Genomic DNA, 3867 nt, shown 5'->3' with positions numbered 1-3867 from the left:
TATTGCATTGGGCAAATCTACTGCAAAAGATCTCTTTGAAGTGCTGAACAGCAAAGGTGTCTTTTTGAGGACTGAGGTGCAACTGACCCAAGCCACAGTGTTTTCAATTGCTTCATATGCAAATGAAACTTGTACAATTAATAAGGAAGACTGAAAAAGAATTGATGCCTTTGAATTGTGGTATTAGTGAAGAATAATGAAAGTATCATGGACTACCAGAAAAACTAACAAATATGTTCTGGATGAAGTACAGCCAGAATGCTCCTTGGAAACAGGAATGGCCAGACTTCATGCCACCTACTCTCGTCTTGTTGTCAGAAGGGACCATCCTCTGGAGAAGGATATCTTGGTTGGTGAAGTGGAGGGCCAGGAAAAAAAAGGGGGAAGGCCCTCAATGAGATGGACTGACACAGTGACTGCAACAATGGGCTCAGGTACAGGAAGGATTGTGAAGCTGGCACAGGTCCAGGCAGTGTTTTGTTCTGTTGTGCATAGGGTCTCTATGAGTTGGAGCAGACTTGATGGCACCTAACAATGAGAACAACAGGTGATGCAAACATATAACACACTGGGCTATTAACTGAAAGGGTGGCGGTTCAAATATACTTAAATGTCTTTGAAAGAAAAGAAAGAAAAGCCTTGCAATATACTTCTGAGAAATCAATCACTGAAAACCCTATGGAGTGCAGTTCTGCTCTGGCACACAGGAGTCACTATGAATCGGAATCAACACATCAGTAAGACAATTTCTTTAGAGTTACGTGGGGTCCACTGATACCTGAAATAATAATATTTGTGTTGTGATTCAGCATATTGGGGCCATATTTGTTGCTTTTAACTTGTGTGAGCATACACCTTTTTGTATTGTTTTTTCTAAGATTCTAGGAGCAAGAAAACCCTCATAAATAAGAACATTACATTTTTATCATCTTACTTAGAGAAATAGTTCAGGAGATTTATTTTCGTTTTGTGTCTCTCAAGGTAAAGTACATGCTTCAGGGTAAGAAAAAGAATAGGAAACAGATATTTCCTTGAATTGATAGACTTGATATTTGTGCAAGTAGGTAGATAGAATGATTCACAAAAATATACTAGGAAGGAAGAAAGGTGAAATGTAAAAGCTAGAACTAATGCTATCAACCCGATCTGTTATCTGAGCTCACAAGTTAAACATAGTATTGCAATGTCAGCGTTTCTCCAGGAAAGTAGAACACTATAAATATCCTCTGCATGGAAGTGATATCTGACCTATAAAAAAATCACTATCCCAACAGTACTTGCTGTAGAAATTGGATAATAGCTGTCTGCAAAAGAGCAGACTTCCTGTGGAGTCCAGGCTGAGTAAAGAAATAACCCCACAAAAAATGGCAATAAAATATGCTATGAAGTTTCAGGTTTGGACTGAGAAGATTTGTTTATTATACATTCTCAAGAATTATCAGATTTAGCCCATCTGAGTACTGACTTCTCCAAAACTATGATTTGTCAATTCCAAATTGTACTAAATGTCTAGTTGACTAATCCAATTCCATTCAGTTGGAAATCCTGAGACACTTGAATAGACACTATTATTTTCTGTTTCAAATCATGTGTCTGTGTTTCAGTGCTAATGACTTACATGGGTTTAGAGTACCATAACATAAAATTTATATGACCATATTTAGAAACTGATAGACTTATTTTCATTTTGGCTTTTTTTGTTTGGGCTTCCTTTTTTTTTTTTTTAGCTGATCAGAGGATTGCTAATGGAACAAATACTGGCAGAAAAACAAATACAACTACACTGCATAAAAAATTCCTTGATTATTGGTACATAAAGAATGTTTTTCACACTTTTCATTGGACATGATAACATTTTCATGTCTAAGAGCAACAGATCCATTCAAAGGTTATTTATCATGTTCATTTCTGAAAAGATTTCCTGCTGATTCTCTGTATCAATTCTGTGACTGCTGTTACTGTTACATTTCATTTCAATTCATTTTAGTTTCACCAAAGGAAAAAAATTCTATTTTAGTTATGTACACTTTACCACCCATTTTATTTTCCCTCACACTTTTATTATTCTTTTGTATGCAATAATATTTCAAAATTTGGTAAATAAAAAATATACAGTTTTAAAATATTGCTGTAGAAATTGGATAATAGCTGTCTGCAAAGGGGCAGACTTCCTGTGGAGTCCAGGCTGAGTAAAGAAATAACTCCACAAAAAATGGCAATAAAATATGCTATGAAATTTCAGATTTGGACTGAGAAGATTTGTTTATTATACATTCTCAAGAATTATCAGATTTAGCCCATTCTAAAATTCTTTTAGAGATACCAAGATAAACATGTTAAAGTTGTGATTTTCTTTTTCTTTTCTTTTCTTTTTTAATGTGTTCAGGTATTTGTATAGCTATACCAAAAAATACAAACTCACTGCCATCAAGTTGATTCTGAGTCATAGCAACCCCCACTCAGTTTTTGACCCAGTAAAATTTATGGAAGCAGATTGCCTCATCTTCCTTCAGTTGAGTGGCTGCATTTGAACAGCCAACCTTCCAGTTAGCAGTCAACTGCCTTAGGAACTATGCCACCAGAGATCCTTTTGCATAGCTATACTATAATAAATAATAAAACAAAAATAATTTTAAAGTGAAAACTAAGAGAGACTGTTCATATTTGTTGAATGAATGTTATATTCTTATAACAAATTTTGTAAAATAGGTTTATTCTATTCATAAAAAATTGCAACCTGAATTTCTTTCTTTGAAAATATGTCCAGACCCATTAACAAATATTTCAGTAGATATGCTTTATTCTGGGAACCCTGTTAGCACAATGGTTAAAGTGGTCAGCTGCTAACCGAAAAGGCTGTGGTTGAAATAAATCAGCTACTGCTGGGGAGAAAGTTAAGCTAGTCTGCTTCCCTGAAGATTTACAGCCTTGGACACCCCATGGGGCACTTCTACTCTGTCCTACAGTGTCACTATGAGTTGGTACCACCTCAAAGGCAGTGGACTCGATTTGGATGATGGCAAAGGCACTTGACTGCAAACCAGAAGGCTGCGGTTCAAACCCAACAGCCACTCCTTGCAAGGAAGATGGGACAATCTACTTCCATAGTGATACTGCCTTGGAAACCCAAGGAGGGGTCGCTATGAGTCAGGTCTGACTCGACGGCACGTAACAACACAACAACAACAGGCATTATAATGATTTAAATACTTGTTTTGACCCTTAGGTTATTTATTTTTGAACTGTATAAACATTCTTGCTATGAACTTTGTTTAAATGTTTATTATTTAACACAAATTTCTAGAAGCTAAATATGTAGAACATAGAGAGTTGTATTTTGTTGTTGTTGTTAGGTACCATGAAGTCATCTCCAACTTATAGTGACCCTACGTATAACAGAATGACACACTGCCCAGGCCTGTGCCAACCTCACAATCCTTGCTATGACTCAGCCCATTGTTTCAGCCACTGTGTTGAGGGCCATCAGGTTGAGGGCTTTGCCCTTTTTCACTGCCTCTCCATTTTACCAAGCAAGATATCCTTCCCCAGGGAAGGGTCCTTTCTGACAACAAGACCGAAATAGGTGAGATGACGTCTCACCATTCTTGCTTCCAAGGAGCATTCTGGCTGCACTTCTTCCAGGACACATCTGTTAGTTCTCTGGCAGTCCATAATACTTTCAGTATTCTTCATCAACACCACTGCTCAAAAGCATCACGTCTTCTTCGGTCTTCCTTATTCATTGTCCACCTTTCACATGCGTATGAGACAACTGAAAACACCATGACCAGAGTTAAGTGAACCTTAGTCTTCAAAGAGATATCTTTACTCCTCAGCACTTTAAAGAGGTCTTTTGTAGCATATTTG

The sequence above is a fragment of the Orycteropus afer genome, unplaced genomic scaffold (genome assembly GCF_000298275.1).
Source record: "Orycteropus afer afer isolate SDZICR_OR568_19922 unplaced genomic scaffold, OryAfe1.0 scaffold00265, whole genome shotgun sequence".
Taxonomy (NCBI): domain Eukaryota; kingdom Metazoa; phylum Chordata; class Mammalia; order Tubulidentata; family Orycteropodidae; genus Orycteropus; species Orycteropus afer.
The sequence above is the reverse complement of the archived record's forward strand: the minus strand, read 5'-3'. Positions refer to the sequence as shown.